The following is an 18,561-nucleotide window of genomic DNA, read 5'->3' as shown; positions in this document are numbered from 1 at the left end:
CTTTTCCTTCTCCTGAGGATCTTCCCAACCCAGGGATCAAACACAAGTCTCCTACATTGCAGGTGGATTCTTTACCAACTGAGCTACAAGGGAAGCCCAAGAATACTGGAGTGGGTAGCCTATCCCTTTTCCAGCGGGTCTCCCCTGGATCTAGGAATTGAAAAGGGGTCTCCTCCATTAAAGGTGGATTTTTTACCAACTGAGCTACCAGGGAAGCCCCTGCTGCTGCTGCTGCTAAGTCACTTCAGTCGTGTCCGACTCTGTGCGACCCCATAGGCAGCAGGCCCACCAGGCTCCGCCATCCCTGGGATTCTCCAGGCAAGAACACTGGAGTGGGTTGCCATTTCCTTCTCCAATGCATGAAAGTGAAAAGTGAAAGTGAAGTTGCTCAGTCGTGTCCGACCCTCAACGACCCCATAGACTTCAGCCTTCCAGGCTCCTCCGTCCATGGGATTTTCCAGGCAAGAGTACTGGAGTGGGGTACTATTGCCTTCTCTGGGGAAGCCCCTATGTACCACCAAAGCAATATAAATAACTTCTTTGTAAAATCAAAGTAATTAGAGAAACTATTTACATGAAAACATTACTTAACTTCTTTCTCAGAATTATTATCAAACTGGCTGGATTGGCATTTTTGTGCTTCATTTTAACAGACTTAGGAAGCAGTGTTTAAAAAATATTCTACACTGATCATTAAGTTCAAGTTAAATAAAATATTTTATTCATAAATATTTTATAGTTTCTATATTAAATTAAGGTGTTGGATGACCTTTGAATTGTTCAAGTGCACAATTTCCATCCCCTTCCCAATGTGATTTCCAGCTCATTATAGAAACAATATAAAGGGAGGAAAGGGAAATCAGGAGGCAAGCAGTAGATGGTTTTACATAAGTTTATAATGGACTCTCCCTAAAGTTTTTGTAAAATAGATCGCTTTCCACCTTGGGAACTATTGTGGGGTCATCAGTTCATAATGGGATATGGGATGGTATCAGTTCATAATGGGATTGTATAAGTCTCTGCTCACAATAACAGAGAGAAGGAAGGACAAGAATCAGGACAAAGACATGGTTCAAGTAAGAAATTTATTAAAGGTAGGTCTGGATCAACAGATGTGAGATTCTGGGCAGGATTCCTCCAAATCAGCAGTCTTTAAATATTTGGTTTAATCTTTGTTAATGTGAGCAAGTAGAAAATGGTCCACTTATTTAAAATGTATATTTCTTTCATTATATTTGAAATAGTAGAAATGTCAAAAAATAGTAAGCATAATCCTGCAATTTAACTTACTATATGTTTGCAAATGTCTATATTATTGTTTTTCTATCATTCATGAAATGGATGTGATAGTCATTCAGCTTGGATTCAAGATATTTACTTGCTTTCCATCCCCTAGGGTTGTCAGATTTATTAAAAAGAAAACAAAACAGGAGAGTCAGTCAAATTTGAATGTCTGACAAATAACATATAATTTTTAGTGGCAACCCTAAATATTGCATATCCTATATATTGCATATAAGTGTATCCCAATTTTTATAAAAATGTATTCACTGTTAATCTAAATTTCAGATTGAGTTGGATGTCTGGTATTTCATCTGGTAATCTTACCACCCCCATTTAGAAACTGCGGAACTCAATTCAATTTAAAATATAAGAGCCAGAAATGTTCTATGCTCAGAACTCTTCATGGGACATACATTTTTTAAAGGATGGACTGCAGGCTAAGGAAGCAAGAAAGCTTCTGATAGAAGATAAAACTGGAGAGTTTAGGCTGTTTGCTATTCTAGACATGAGTTGAAGGAGATTTACACGTGGAAGATGGTGGAACAGCTAAAGAGAAAAAGAGAATTATAGGATTTAGAAGTGGTAAAATCAACAGGGAAAGCTATTTGTCTAAACTAATAGAAGCTAAAGCTTTGGGGTGCTAATGTAACAAGGACATTTTCTAGAGAAGCTGTGCCGCTTCTGATTAGTCCACCTGCAACACCCTATGTGTCCCCAAAATCAGTCTTCACAAAACAGCCAGAACAATCTTTTCTAAAAGCAAATATAATTTTGTTGCTTCCATGCATAAGATCCTTCTATGACTTCCTTTAGCTATTAGAACAAAACTCATTCTTCATCTGGCCTTTGCTTCACTTTTCAGCTGCATATACTAATCTCCTCCCCACCCATCCTCAAGCTCTCCAACCACACTGGCTCTCTTTATCTCTCAGACCCAATATTGCTCCCTGTGCAATAGGGCTTTGGATCTTTTGTTTTTAATTTTTAAGTCACCTGACTCCTGTTCATCCTTCTAATCTAAATTGTCATCTCCTGTCAGAAGTCATGCTATACTTTCCTGCCTGTATCAAATTCTTCTATTACATCAAATTTGGTATCTCCTCTACTTACCACTGGTAAAGAGTTGAACTTCTTCATGTCTACCACTCTTTATTATAGCAAATATTAGAGTAGAGAGAATAAAATAATGTAGTCTCATGTTTCCAATGTCCAAATCCAGCAGATTGTTATTCACAGCACTCTCATTTCACTATGTCCTCACCTAGAACCTGATTGTTATTATTTTGGGACAATGTGTGTGTGTTAAGTCGCTTCAGTCACATCCAACTCTTTGCAACTGTATGGACTATAGTCCACCAGGCTTCTCTGTCCAGGGTATTCTCCAGGCAAGAATATTGGAGTGGGTTGTCATTTCCTTCACCCAGGGATCTTCCAGACTTAGGGATCAAACCTGCATCTCCTGCATTGGCAGGTGGGTACTTTACCACCAGCTTTTCCTGGGAATCCCTAATAATTCAGTATGCATCACTAAGAACATGTACTCTTTTAGAAAACTTACTGCAACTTAAATTTGAGATGTTTGCATGATTGATTCACATCTGTCTCTCCCTTTGGACTGTAAACTTCAAGAGGATAGAGACTGCATCATTTTTTTAAATTATCACTGTATTACAACATCTAATATATTGTAAGCACAAAGCAATTTCTCTGGCCTGTCAATAGATGCTCATGGAATCATTTCATTTGTGCATTTTTCATTTTACCTTATCCTTTTTAGTTTACATTTTTTTATCAGTGTGATTTCTAATTTTATTTTGCAACTAGAACAGGAAGTACTACCAAAGGGTAACATCCATTAATACCCAGAGGGTTGATTAGCATGCCAAATGAATTTACTACTTCTGATTCAATTGTAGCTTAAGGATTTCCCTTCAGAGAAGGTTAATGAACGAATGCCTAACAGAACTCCACTTAAGATGCAATGAAATACTGCAGAAAGTTTCTTCAAATGCTGTCACAGCATATACAATTTGTGGAGTGAATATTTAAAAAAATAAAATCTAACAAGATGAAATTTAATAAGAAAAAAATGTAAAGTCCTATATGTGGTTAAAAAATACCTCATAATTCCCAAGTATAAGCATAAGATATAACTGAAGGTGAAGCAGTAGAGTCGTTGTGTTTAACTATACAAAGAGTGATTTATCTAGAAAAAGGTTTAGGTTTACTCTAGGTGGCACTATGAATAGAATTAGACTAAAGTGATTAGAGGGAAAAAAAAATCAACTCAAAAATTAAAAGAAAGTTGTGCTAAAAATAAGACCTACCCAAAAATATTAGATAGAAGTGTTAATACCCCACTCACACCTATGGATAGATCAACTAAACAGAAAATTAACAAGGAAACACAAATTTTAAATGATACAATAGACCAGTTAGATCTAATTGATATCTATAGAACATTTCACCCCAAAACAATGAATTGCACCTTTTTCTCAAGCACACACAGAACCTTCTCCAGAATAGATCACATCCTGGGCCATAAATCTAGCCTTGGTAATTTCAAAAAAAATTGAAATCATTCCAAGCATCTTTTCTGACCATAATGCAGTAAGATTAGATCTCAATTACAGGAGAAAAAATTATGAAAAATTCTATCATATGGAGGCTGAACAACACGCTGCTGAATAACCAACAAATCACAAAAGAAATCAAAATATGCATAGAAATAAATGAAAATGAAAACACAACAACCCCAAAACTGTGTAACACTGTAAAAGCAGTGCTAAGGAGAAGGTTCATAGCAATACAGGCATACCTCAAGAAACAAGAAAAAAAGTCAAGTAAATTACCTAACTCTACACCTAAGGCAACTAGAAAAGGAAGAAATGGAGAACCCCAGAGTTAGTAGAAGGAAAGAAATCTTAAAAATTAGGGCAGAAATAAATGCAAAAGAAACAAAAGAGACCATAGCAAAAATCAACAAAGCCAAAAGCTGGTTCTTTGAAAGGATAAATAAAACTGACAGACCATTAGCCAGACTCATTAAGAAACAAGGGAGAAAAATCAAATCAATAAAATTAGAAATGAAAATGGAGAGATCACAACAGACAACACAGAAATACAAAGAATCATAAGAGACTATATATGCCAATAAAATGGACAACTTGGAAGAAATGGAAAATTCTTAGAAAAGTACAACTTTCCAAAACTGAACCAGGAAGAAATAGAAAATTTTAACAGACAAAACATCACAAGCACAGAAATTGAAACTGTAATCAGAAATCTTACAGCAAACAGAAGCCCAGGTCCAGATGGCTTCACAGCTGAATTCTACCCAAAATTTAAAGAGCTAACACCTATCGTACTCAAACTCTTCCAGAAAATTGCAGAGGAAGGTAGACTTCCAAACTCATTCTATGAGGCCACTAAGGGTTGTTGTTGAATCACGACGCAGGGATTCTTGCCCCCAGAGGAGAAGAATTCAATCCTGGACCAGAGACGAGGCTTGATCGTTCAAAGCTTTTGTATAATAAAGTTTTATTAAAGTATAAAGGAGATAGAGAAAGCTTCTGACATAGGCATCAGAAGGGGGCAGAAAGCGTATCCCCTTGTTAGTTTTAGCAATGAAGTTATATACTCTCCAATGAATCCAAAGAATGTCTGGAGGTTGTGAAGACCTCACCAGACCTACTCCCATAATTTACATTTTAAGATAACAGAATTAGCCAGAAGGTTTAATTCAGAGACTATCGTCAGGCAGAATACATTATTGTTATATAATCCTAAGGAATGTAGAGAAGGAAAAAAAGTTTGTCCTTTCTTCCTCCTTGAGAATTCCAGACCCCCTCTCCTTGGGGACCCCTAGACTTCCTATCAACCTGCCTAGGAAATGACTCTCTCACCACCATCACCCTAATACCAAAACCTGACAAAGATGCCACAAAAAAAGAAAACTAAAGGCTAATATCACTGATGAACATAGATGCAAAAATCCTTAAAAAAAATTCTAGCAATCAGAATCAACAATACACTAAATAGATCATACACCATGATCAAGTGGGCTTTATCCCAGGGATGCAAGGATTCTTCAATAACCATGAATCAATCAGTGTAATACACCACATTAACAAATTGAAATATAAAAGCCATATGATTATCTCAATAGATGCAGAGAAAGCCTTTGACAAAATTCAACATCCATTTATGATAAAAACTATCCAGAAAGCAGGAATAGAAGGAACATTCCTCAACATAATAAAAGCTATATATGACAAACCCACAGCAAACATTATCCTCAACGGTGAAAAATTGAAAGCATTTCCCCTAAAGTCAGGAACAAGACAAGGGTGCCCACTTTCACCACTACTACTCAACATAGTTCTGGAAGTTTTGGCCACAGCAATCAGAGCAGAAAAAGAAATAAAAGGAATCCAAATTGGAAAAGAAGAAGTAAAATTCTCACTGTTTGCAGATGACATGACCCTCTACATAGAAAACCCTAAAGACTCCACCAGAAAATTACTATACCTAATCAATAAATATAGTAAAGTTGCAGGATATAAAATCAACACACAGAAACCCCTTGCATTCCTATACACTAATAATGGGAAAGTAGAAAAAGAAATTAAGGAAACAATTCCATTCACCATTGCAATGAAAAGAATAAAATACTTAGGAATATATCTACCTAAAGAAACTAAAGACCTATATATAGAAAACTATAAAACACGGGTGAAAGAAATCAAAGAGGACACTAATAGATGGAGAAATATACCATGTTCATGGATCAGAAGAATCAATATAGTGATAATGAGTATACTACCCAAAGCAATCTATAGATTCAATGCAATCCCTATCAAGCTACCAACAGTATTTCTCACAGAACTAGAACAAATAATTTCACAATTTGCATGGAAATACAAAAAATCTTGAATAGTCAAAGCAATCTTGAGAAAGAAGAATGGAACTGGAGGAATCAACCTGCCTGACTTCAGGCTCTACTACAAAGCCACAGTCATCAAGACAGTATGGTACTGGCACAAACTCAGAAATATAGACCAATGGAACAAAATAGAAAGCCCAGAAATAAACCTAGGCACCTATGGACACCTTATCTTTGACAAAGGAGGCAAGAAGATACAATGGATTAAAGACAATCTCTTTAACAAGTGGTGCTGGGAAAACTGGTCAACCACTTGTAAAAGAATGAAAGTAGAACACTTTCTAACACCATACACAAAAATAAACTAAAAATGAATTAAAGATCTAAACATAAGAGCAGAAACTATAAAACTCCGAGAGGAGAAGATAGGCAAAACACTCTCCGACATATATCACAGCAGGATCCTCTATGACCCATCTCCCGGAATATTGGAAATAAAAGCAAAAATAAACAAATGGGACCTAATTAAAATTAAAAGCTTCTGCACAACAAAGGAAAATATAAGCAAGCTGAAAAGACAGCCTTCAGAATGGGAGAAAATAATAGCAAATGAAGCAACTGACAAACAACTAATCTCAAAAATATATAAGCAACTCTTGCAGCTCAATTCCAGAAAAATAAACAACACAATCAAAAAATGGGCCAAAGAACTAAACAGACATTTCTCCAAAGAAGACATACAGATGGCTAACAAACACATGAAAAGATGCTCAACATCACTCATTATTAGAGAAATGCAAATCAAAACCACAATGAGGTACCATTTCATGCCAGTCAGAATGGCTGCTATCCAAAAGTCTACAAGCAATAAATGCTGGAGAGGGTATGGAGAAAAGGGAAGCCTCTTATACTGTTGGTGGGAATGCAAACTAGTATAGCCACTATGGAGAACAGAGTGGAGATTCTTTAAAAAACTGGAAATAGAACTGCCTTATGACCCAGCAATCCCACTGCTGGGCATATACACTGAGGAAACCAGAATTGAAAGAGACACATGTACCACAGTGTTCATCACAGCACTGTTTATAATAGCCAGGACATGGAAACAACCTAGATGTCCATCAGCAGACAAATGGATAAGAAAGCCACGGTACATATACACAATGGAGTATTACTCAGCCATTAAAAAGAATACATTTGAATCAGTTCTAATGAGGTGGATGAAACTCGAGCCTATTATACAGAGTGAAGTAAGCCAGAAATAAAAACACCAATACAATATACTGACGCATATATTTGGAATTTAGAAAGACGGTAACAATAACCCTGTATGTGAGAGAGCAAAAGAGACACAGATATATAGAACAGTCTTTTGGACTCTGTAAGAGGGAGAGGTTGGGATGATTTGGGAGAATGGCATTGAAACATGTATAATATAATATATGACACGAATCGCCAGTCCAGGTTCCATGTATGATACAGGATGCTTGGGACTGGTGCACTGGGATGACCCAGAGGGATGGTATAGGGAGGGAGGTGGGGGGGGGGGGGGTTCAGGAGGGGGAAATTGTGTATAACCATGGCAGATTCATGTTGATGTATGGCAAAACCAATACAATATTGTAAAGTAATTAACTTCCAATTAAAATAAATAAACTTATATTTAAAAAAAAGAATTGTACTCCTTGAAAAAGTCTCTGAGGGAGAATGGAAAAATATAAATAAATATCTTAAATCATAAAAAAAATACTAGTATTTACTTACTTTTGCTTTTTCAGTGTTTGTGTGTTCAAGGATAAGGTAGGCAAGCTCTGGTAACTAGCATACAAATGGATCAAGAACACTGGATAAATTATCAGACTATAAATCTATAAGATACTCCAACAGCTAATCTTTTTACAAAATTATTTTAGGGTAATATGAAAGGTGAAAAATATTCTTAAACACTTCCTAAAAATGGCAGAGAAAAAATATACAAGTCATTTATCAAGAACATAAAAAAATTTTAAGGATATGGTACTTCATAAGTCTTAGGCTTATCTGGGGAAATGTCATAAACTAGAACACTATACTGATGAAAATATATTAGATTTTCACCTGCAATTTTCTAGAAATAAACTCAGACACATATAAATAATTAACTAAATATTAATTTTATTATAAAAATGTAATAAATTTTAAAATATGAATGTATAAACGGTCTTTACCATTTAAGAGGTAACTTAGGCTAATTCTTTTAAAAAATTTCTTAATTGGAGGAAAATTACAATTACAATGTTGTGTTGGTTTCTGCTGTACAACAATGCAAATCAGCTATAATTATACATGTATCCCCTACCTCTTTTTTTTTTTTTACAGAATTCCAAATAATATATTTTTAATATAAATTTATTTACAGATTCATGTTGATGTATAGCAAAGCCAATACAATATTGTAAAGTAATTAGTATCCCCTACCTCTTAAGCGTCCCTCCCCTACCCCATCCCAGTCCTCTAGGTCATCACAAAGCACCAGGCTGGGCTCCTTGCTTTATATAACAACTTCTCACCGGCTATCTATTTTGTACATGATAGTATATATATGTTGATAATGCTTTCTCTATTCATCCCCCACTGTGTCCACAAGTCTATACTCTACATCTGCATCTCCATTCCTTCCCTGTAAATAGGTTCATCAGTGCCATTTTTCTAGATTCTATATATAAGTGTTAATACTCTCTCTCTCTCTCTCTCTCTCTATATATATATATATATATATATATATATATATTTTTTTTTTTTTTTTTTTTACTTACTTCACTCTGTATAATAGGCTCTAGGTTCATCCACCTCATTAGAACTGACTCCAGTTCATTATTTTCTATGGTTGACTAATATTCCTGAGAAAACTACAATTCTGAAAGACACATGTACCCCAATGTTCATTGCAGTACTATTTACAATAGCCAGGACATGGAAGCAACCTGCACATCCATTGACAGATGAATGGATAAAGAAAATGTGGTACATAATATACAATAGACTAATTCTTGTAAAAGCTCCTCAAAACATCCCTCTAGTCTCTCACTAAACACATACAAGTCTAAAGAATCTACTCTCTCAAGAAGTGGCTTATGGAATGTACTTTAAATGTTAGAAATTCTTTCATGTTAAGTTAAATCTTCATTCCCTATAAAATTTTCAATTTTATCCTGGTCCTATCCTCCAGAATTTCCCCCAATTCCATCCAAACTTTCCTACATATATGAGTCCTTAAAATAACCAAAAAGAGCACTAAAGCTCCTAATTTTCCTTCTCCAATGATGCCTCCTCATGTCATGATTTCCAGATAGTAACCCAGAAATGTGCTCACTGCTTGCCCTTGAACATTTTTTGATTTGATTAAAGGACCCTCAAAAGAGAACTTTCCAGAAAAGAGCTCAGTATTCCAGGTGAAGTCTGGCCAGCAGCACAAAACAAATAAGCTTCATCTGTCTCATGTGTTAATGCAAGTCTACAAAATACCATTGACTTATATCAAGCTCATTAGCAACTAAGTTAAAGTTTTGTTTTTTTTTTAAATTGCTGTTAACTAGCAGTGGAATTGATTAACAACCAAAGTTTCTATGTAAATCCTGTAAAAGCTTCACCCATTTTTAAGAAATAAATGGATTTTACTCAATTAGCAAATAATGAGTCAAAATGCTATTAATATTTCCATTTTAAAATAAAAAAATTAAGATACAGATTACAATGAGATATCACCTTACACTGGTCAGAATGGCTATCATCAAAAAATCCACAAAAACCAAATACTGGAGAGGGTATAGCGAGAAGAGAACCCTCTTTCACTGTTGGTGGGAATGTAAATTGGTACAGCCACTATGGAAAATAGCATGGTGGTTTCTTAAAAAACTAAAAATAGAGATACCACATGACCCTGCAATTCCACTCCTGGGTATATATCCAGAGAAAAACATGACCCCCAAAGATGTATGCAACCCCATGTTCACTGCAGCACTGTTTACAATAGCCAAGACATGAAAGCAACCTAAATGTCCATCGACAGAGGAATGGATAAAGAAGATGTGGTACATATATACGATGGAATTTTACTCAGGCATTGAAAAGAATGAAACAATGCCATTTGAAGCAACATGTATGGACCTAGAGAGTGTCATACTAAGTGAAATAAGTCAGACAGAACAGGAGAAATACCATATGATATCCCTTCTATGTGGAATTTGAAAAGAAATGATACAAATGAACTTACACTTAACAGAAAGAGACTCCCAGACTTAGAAAATGAATTTATAGTTTCTGGAGATGGGGGTGGTGGGGAACAGATAGTTAGGAATTATAGGAAGGTCATGTACACATTGCTATATTTAAAATGGATAAATAACAAAGACCTATTGTATAGCACATGAAACTCTGCTCAATGTTATGTACCAGGCTGGATTGGAGGAGGGTTTTGGGGAATAATAGATACACACACACACACACACACACACACATACACACACACATACACACACACAAAGATACAGATTAAATGACACATTGAAGCCCATAACCAGAGATTAACAAAAATTATTCTAGAATGATCCATGGCCTAGATTCTGCACATTTCACTATACCACCGTGCCTTCTCATAAGTGTTTTCCATGATTTTTATTGATAACACTGCTTATAACAAAATTCTTCATGTAGCAATATGTAATCACTAAATAGAAATATATACTCTTCATTACTTGTTTTTTTATCTTCCTGTGTACAATTTAAAGGTATGTGAACAAAGGGTGGTGGTTTGTTTAGCACTTTGGAATGAGAGGCTTTTCTTAAAATACATATTTTTAAAAACTATCTTTAATTCAAGCTGACAGGTAATTTTTCTTAAGAGTCTAGAATGATGAAAGTAGCATTTTATGCTAAGACTCTTGAGACAGTAAACAAAGTAAGAATTATGTGCTTAAACCAAAACTTATGAACTATAGACTTAAAATTTATTAGCATGGAACTAAAAGCCATTTTAAAAATTGAAAATGATACAGTTTTCATCAGCTTTTCAGTTTCTTTCCAGAAGTGAACTAAAAAAAAAAATCCATTAGAGCTGCAAATATATTTCAGCAGGGAGAGTTCAAGTAGGATCCTGCTGAAAAGACTGTGGTTGATGCCTACAAAGCAACAGCAAGGCCCTTGAACCAGAATATCTGAAGAAACTTGATATGTATAATTTATACATCATTCAGTAGTTTTGGAAAATCCTTACTTTCTTATATTGCCATAGACATGTATGTAGCTATATCTGCAATTAATTATTTCTGTAAGCCATTGTGATAAATTAGAGGAAAATACTGCAAAGGTATTTAATTGAGAATCACATTTTCTCTGAATTCACTGGGAGCTCCACACACCATTCTGGAGCATCTTGGGGGAATCAAGATCCAAGTCTGTCATCTGCAACTACTAATTATCTCTCATGAGTGAGGACACCCTGGCCTAGCTATGTCAGGGCAATCATCATGGCTTTACAAATGATGCTTATTTTGTAATTCAGCCAGCTATGACAACTCAACCACTTACCTACCCTGATGATGACACTTTCTCACCCTCATGGTCATCTGAAGGTTTGCCATTTTACCTTGTCACACTTTACTGCATTCTCTTGCCTCCTGTTCTCAGAAGTCTCATGTGGTCCTGTTGGCTTGATTCATATTCTGCAAAATGTAAAGGTTTTCATCTATAAAATATTCATTAGATTATAGAACAAATTTTTTCCCTATCCTCTTTCAAGGACAATCAATAAAAAAGGTCTGTTCTTTCCCTAAAAAACTTAAACACCTATCTCCTCTAAAGATATAAAGCTTGCAGCAATTAAAGTAGTTTATATTTTCAGTCTATTTTGAATTATAATTGCAGTATGTTATATTTTCAATCTATTGTGAATTGTTATAAAATCATAGCAAGTACACAAGACTTAAAGATTTGCCAATAAATCCAGATAGTGTCATTTACTATGGTAATAAAATTACCTTTTCAAGTTTGGATTTCTTCACAGAAATTAACACAACCTCTATTATCTGAAAGGTATTATGATGGTAAAATTAGTCAAAATAAGTGAAAATTCCTGGCCCAAATTCTGACACTTAGTAGTCCTCCTAGATATTTGTTAAATTGTAAGCAACCAATTCAGTTAGTATGATACTTGACTTTTTTCAAAATTCTTTTGACAAAGACTGACTACTTTCAAAGTCCCAACCATATTGTAGGATGAGCAAAAAAATAATAATAATTAATCAGATATATTACAGTAACAAAAGGTGATATGATTTTTGCAGAGTAAATGGAATGTATATTACTAATTATACTTTGCATATTGACACATGACTAAAAAGTGAAAGTGAAAGTCACTCAGTTGTGTCTGACTGTTTGTGACTCAATGGGCTATCACAGTCCACCAGTTCATGGAATTCTCTAGCCCAGAATACTGGAGTGGGTAGCCTTTCCCTTCTCCAAGGGATCTTCCCAACCCAGGAATCGAATCAGGTTTCCCACCTTGCAGGAGGATTCTTTACCAGCTGAGCCACAAGGGAAGCCCAAGAATATGGGAGTGGGTAAACTATCCCTTCTCCAGGGGGATCTTCCTGACTCAGGGATCGAACTGGAGTCTCCTGCATTGCAGGTGGATTCCTTACCAATTGAGCCATCAGGGAAGAAGCCTCACTAAAAAGTAACCCAGCACAAATTTTATTTTTAAAACAGTCCAGAGATTATTCCAAAGCAATGTGTTTTATATTCTTTGTTTTCCAATTCCATATCAAAAATAAAGATTGAAAATTTGTAGCAAACAAAAAGAGTTAAAGAGTGATGACTGTGGGTCACAGAAATCTGAAATTTGATTGGAAAAAATAAAACTTTCTTATTTGCACTTGCACCCCACACACACCCCATCATTTCCTTACTGATGCCATAAGTTACTCTTGGTGGATTTAAGAAAGCATAATCAGATTCAGTTATTGATGATAAATTAGCTATGAATTTCAGATACAGAAATATAATGTTATTGAGTACAATGTCTACTTTAACTTTCTTCAAAGGTATAGGATTTCTTGCATTTATACCTCTAAAGAGAACTTGTGGAAAATGTTTAAGGTAACATTCATTTGTTTACTTGAATTAATGAAATCTATATTATAACAGAACAGTGACTACTTACATGGAATACTACCATAGAATTTATATAGATATAATATGTGTACTTTAAAATTTCTATAACACAGCAAAAAATTAATTTTTAGAAACTGATAGCAAACATATTTTTCATGAAATTATATGGATGGAGGTGATTCCTGGGTTCAGTTCTATCAGTTTTCAGAGAAATCTTAAAGCCATACCTCTTGAGAGGTAACTATTTAATGTAAGAATAATGCATTAAAAATAAATGTAAATAATACAAATAATAAATATAAGACCAGTTAATGTCAGAATAACACATATACTCTGTGCACTTAAATAACAGAAGACTAGGTTCATTCAGCTCAGTCACTCAGTCATCTGATTATTTGAGACCCCATAGATTGCACCACACCAGGCTTCCTGGTGCATCACCAACTCCCAGAGCTTGCTCAAACTCATGTCCATCGAGTGATGCCATCCAGTCATCTCATCCTCTGTCATCCCCTTCTCCTCCTCCTCCTGACTTGCTTGGGGGACTCTTTAGGGTACAAGGCATATTTATATAAAATATATATGGATAATATTAAGCAGTTATTTTTCATTATTTCTATAAACTGTTTTCAGGGTAAACTGCCACCTTTCTAAAGAACTAGGAAATAAAACAACTGAAAGTATTCAGCCTTCCTAAAGGACACATGCTTCCCTGGTTGCTCGGTGGTAAAGAATCTGCCTGCTAATTTAAGAGACATGGGTTCAATCCATGGGTTGGCATGATCCTCTGGAGAAGGAAATGGCAACCCACACTAATAATCTTACCTATATTCTTGCCTGTCTATTGGAAATCCCATAGACAGAGGAGCTTGGCTGGCTATAGTCCATGGGGTCGCAAATAAGTTGGACACAACTTAGCGACTAAACAACAAAAGCACACACATCAAGTTGAATACCTGCTAGGATTTAAATTTAGGAGTCATACTGAAGTTCCTCAAATCTCACAACTTTTGATACTGATAAAGGTGACCAGAGGTGACAGAAGATGAGATGGTTGGATGGTATCACTGACTCAATAGACATGAATTTGAGCAAACACTGAGAGATAGTGAAGGACAGGGAGGCATGGCATGCTGCAGTCCATGGAGTCATGAAGAACTGGACACCACTTAGCAACTGAACAACAACAAAAGGCAACCAAGAGGGTGATAGGCTGAAGAAATCTAAAATGGGATTAGCTCTGAGATATTCTTCCAATACAGACCTTGTTACATCATTATCAAGGACTTCCTAGCTCTTAGACGGGAAATTGAAGTTACCACTACTTCATCTGAACTTCAGTTTTTATGCAAATTTGACAATAACTGTTTTTTCTTCTCCAGAAAATGTATTTTTTTTACTGTCTAAGACACGAGGTAAATCTTTGTGTCTTCTTACTTCATTTACTATATACTTTTCTTAGAGGTATATCATTTACTTATCAAGCAGCACAAAGGAAACTCTACAAGGTGTTGATACCTGACTTTGACAGCTACCCACAATGTATCGTAACATTACTTTGGTAGTGTCTCACCATGAATAATGATACTCCTCCTTTCACTTATTACCATATTTTATTTTATAATGTGGTCTGCTGCTGGGGCTAAGTTGCTTCAGTCATGTCCAACTCTGTGCAACCCCATAGATGGCAGCCCACCAGGATCTTCTGTCCCTGGGATTCTCCAGGCAAGAATACTGGAGTGGGTTGCCATCTCCTTCTCCAACACATGCATGCATGCTAAGTCGCTTCGGTTGTGTCTGACTCTGTATGACCCCATGGACAGCAGCCTATCAAGGCTCTTCTGTCCACGGGATTCTCCAGGCAAGAATACTGGAGTGGGTTGCCATTTCCTTCTCCAATAATGTAGTCTACTTTCCTTTAATTCATTGTAACTCATATTAAGTATCTCATTCTTATATGTAACTTGATTCAGTTATTTGTTGTCTATAGCTACCTCACTTGGGTTATACCTTTTTCTTAAATTTTAGTACATTTTTTTTTTCTATTGAAAACTGGCAAAACACTCCATAGGGAAGGATAAAATCACAGTTCTAATATTCAAGGGAAATGAGTTGTTGGATATGATTTACTGAAACTTAAGATGGGTCTGGATACCATTTTAATTATTTTTACTCACATAATACTTTTAGCATTGTATTTTATTCACTATTATAATCTTTATCATGAGAACTAATTTGGAACAATTTTCTGTTGCAATGGAAGGATTTGATAATAAAACTGATGAATGGAATTTGATATCTGTTCAAATGTTTCAAAAAGGAATAGGACTCATTTAAAAGCTCTCTGTCCTTTCCTTTTGCTACCACACTGCCGTGATCATGGGTCCTGTGCACACTCCCAGGAACGGCCTGTCCCAGTGGACTCTGCCCGACAGCCACAGAATCTCCACCTGGCTAAAGCTGACCTCTGACAATGCGAAGGATAGATCTACAAACTGGCCAAGAAGGGCCTGTGTGCTACTTGCTGAGTCGCTTCAGTCATGTCCAACTCTGTGTGACACTATGAACTGTAGCCTGCTAGGCTCCTCTGTCCATGAGATTCTCCAGGGAAGAATACTGGAATGGTTGCACTGCCCTCTGCTAGGGGATCTTCCTGACCCAGGGATCGAAACCACATCTCTATGTCTCCTGCACTGGAAGGTAGGTTCTTTACCACTAGTGCCCCCTCTTAAACCCAAGAAGGGCCTGACTCCCTCACAAATAGGTGTGATCCTGAGAGACTCACATGGTATTACAGAAGTATGTTTTGTGACAGGCAATTAAATATTGAGAATTCTTAAGTCCAAAGGACTTGCTCCTGATTTTCCTGAGGATCTTTAGCATTTAATTAAGAAAGCTGTTGCTGTTGGAAAGCATCTTTAGAGGAACCAAAAGGATAAAGATGCTAAATTCCACCTGATTCTGACTGAGCCATATTCACCATTGGCTCAATATTATAAGACCAAACGCGTCTTCCCTCCCAATTGGAAATATGAGTCATAAACAGCCCCTGCTCTAGTTGGATAAATTTATCTACTGTACTCAAGCAATAAAGTTATTATATTAACTAGGAAAAAAAGTTCCCTCAAGATAATGACCTTTATTTTTGACAATGGCATGATGTTTAAGACATTAGATTTTTTTTCCCTGCAATTCCTAGGTAATTTCAGGTTTCAGAGACCTGTTATATATGGCAATATCAATTCTAGTTTGTTAGCTCACATAAGAAAATATAGTTTATTTATGGCAAATCTTGGTAATATGCAACTAGAAATTTTGAAAGGGAGAAACAAAAACGAGCATTTCAAGATAATATCAATGAAGATCTTTCTTTTGATTACATAAAACAGAATGTTATTAAAGTGCAACTCAGAAAAATGTACATATAATTATTTTAATAACAAATCCTCTATAAAATACCTGTCTAGACAATATAAGTTATTGTGAGCAATTAATATTTCCTGAAACATTTATTATGATCATTTCATTTCATGAGATCTAGAAATAGCCAAATTACCTCAATAAATTTGGAGCACTGTGGAGTATAACTACTCCTATATCACACTATTGTCCTTGGCTTCTAAATCTCACCTTACTGTTTTTCTTTTATTCTTTCTTTTTACTATTTTTAATGATATCTTTGTGTTATAATATATATTTATAATCATCAAGCCTTTTGAAATAAAGCATATTATAAAATTAATAAAGGAATGCACACATACAACCTGAGAGCCAACTCTGATTAGAGTAGCAAAAATGACTTCAGCTATCATCTATCATCTAGAATTGACCATCTCAAATTGGCCAGACTTCCTGCAGAAAATCGTTTTCTTCTTTGCTTAACTAAAGACATAGAAGAGTTAAATACACCAGGAGTCTGTAAACATTTTCTATAAAGATGCAGAGAGTAAATATTTTAGGATTTGTTGGCTACATATATTCTTTGTCACATATTCTTGAAGTTTCTTGTTTTTAACCTTTAAATATATAGTTTACTTATAGTTTACATTCTTAGTTTGCTATTGTATAAAAACAGGCCTTGGACCTACTTTACCCAGTAAGCACGCATGACTGCTAAGTTGCTTGAGTCCTGTCTGACTCTCTGTGACCCTATGGACTGTAGCCCACCAGGCTACTCTGTCCATGGGATTCTCCAGGCAAGAATGCTGGAGTGGGTTGTCATGCCCTTCCCCAGGAGATCTCCCCAACCCAGGGATCACATCCACATCTCCTTATGTCTGCACTGGCAGGTGAGTACTTTACCACTGGAAAGTGCTAAGGTATTTTGGAGGCTGCATCCTTCTTACTCAAGGCTGTCTCACACTGCCATGGCATTAACTCTCAAGAAGCCAGGTCTCCTGATCTGATCCTCACTCTGCTACCCTAATGGGAACCTCAGCTACAATCCTCAGTAGTTCCTCTCTGAGCAAGAGTTAGTAACCTGTGGTCATGAAGTGTACTAAGATTTGGAGTTGTACAACATTGATCCAAATTCTAGCTGTGTGTCACCCTGGCAAGGAGGGCTTGTTTAAGTTAAAGGACAAGATGTTCCATTTCCTCCCTAGTAAAATGGGAACACTAAAACCGGTGCTATGTCGATGAACTAAGATGAGATAACACTTGAGAAAACAACTTTCCAGAGCCTAGAGTACTATATAGCTTCAGACCCTGCCAGTTTCCATCTCATCCTTCTGGGCAGCTGCCCAGCAGCAGGAGCAGCAGTAAGTGCTGACATCTTGCAAAAGCCAGTGCTGCAAATACCAGGCTATTCCTTTCTCTCAGGAGTAGGCAAGTTCAGCATTACTCTCAGACTTCTTTCTTTCCACTGAACTCATTGTTTTAGTTGTTCAGTCACTCAGTTATGCCCAACTCTTTGCAACCTCATGGACTGCAGCACATGCTGAACTCATTATCTGCAAGCATTTACCAGGGCACAGTTATTTGTTAAGGCATCTAATCAAAATGTGAAGGCATGGAACTAAAGAAAGCTATTTATGAAAGGCACATTATGGGGGTCTGTTAAAGATTGTCTACTGCCCTCCCATTACTTTTGTTTTCTTTTAATGTATTTGTCCTATACATTATTTATTACATATTACTAATTATAATAGGGATACTTAAGTGGAGAATTTTGCCATTTTTAGGATATCTGGTTTAAAATTATGGCTCTCAAAATATGAAAAGGCTGGACTGAATATAATTTA

The sequence above is a fragment of the Budorcas taxicolor genome, chromosome 4 (assembly GCF_023091745.1).
Source record: "Budorcas taxicolor isolate Tak-1 chromosome 4, Takin1.1, whole genome shotgun sequence".
In the NCBI taxonomy this organism is placed as follows: domain Eukaryota; kingdom Metazoa; phylum Chordata; class Mammalia; order Artiodactyla; family Bovidae; genus Budorcas; species Budorcas taxicolor.
This window is presented reverse-complemented; position numbering follows the sequence as displayed.